The following is a 408-nucleotide window of genomic DNA, read 5'->3' as shown; positions in this document are numbered from 1 at the left end:
CCGCCAGTGCATTGAAGATAACTTCCTCATGCAAATGGTGGGTGAGCCAACTAGGAGAGGTGCACTGCTGGATCTCATCCTCACTAACAAGTAAGGTCTGGTCGAAGCAGTAAAGGTTGAGGGCTGCCTTGGTTGCAGTGACCATCAGATGGTGGAGTTCAGGATCTTGTGTGGTAGGACCAGAACAGCAAGTAGAATTGCAACCTTGGACTTTAGCAGGGCAAACTTTGACCTTTTCAAGCAATTGCTGGGGGAAATCCCATGGGCAAGGCTGCTTGAAGGTAAAGGGGCCTAAGATAGTTGGTTGGTATTCAGAGACTGCTTCTTCAAAGCTCAAGATCAGAGCATCTTGACACGGAGGAAGTCAAGGAAGGGAACCAGGAGACCTGCGTGGCTAAATAGGGAACT

The sequence above is a fragment of the Apaloderma vittatum genome, unplaced genomic scaffold (assembly GCF_000703405.1).
Source record: "Apaloderma vittatum isolate BGI_N311 unplaced genomic scaffold, ASM70340v1 scaffold5305, whole genome shotgun sequence".
Taxonomy (NCBI): domain Eukaryota; kingdom Metazoa; phylum Chordata; class Aves; order Trogoniformes; family Trogonidae; genus Apaloderma; species Apaloderma vittatum.
The sequence above is the reverse complement of the archived record's forward strand: the minus strand, read 5'-3'. Positions refer to the sequence as shown.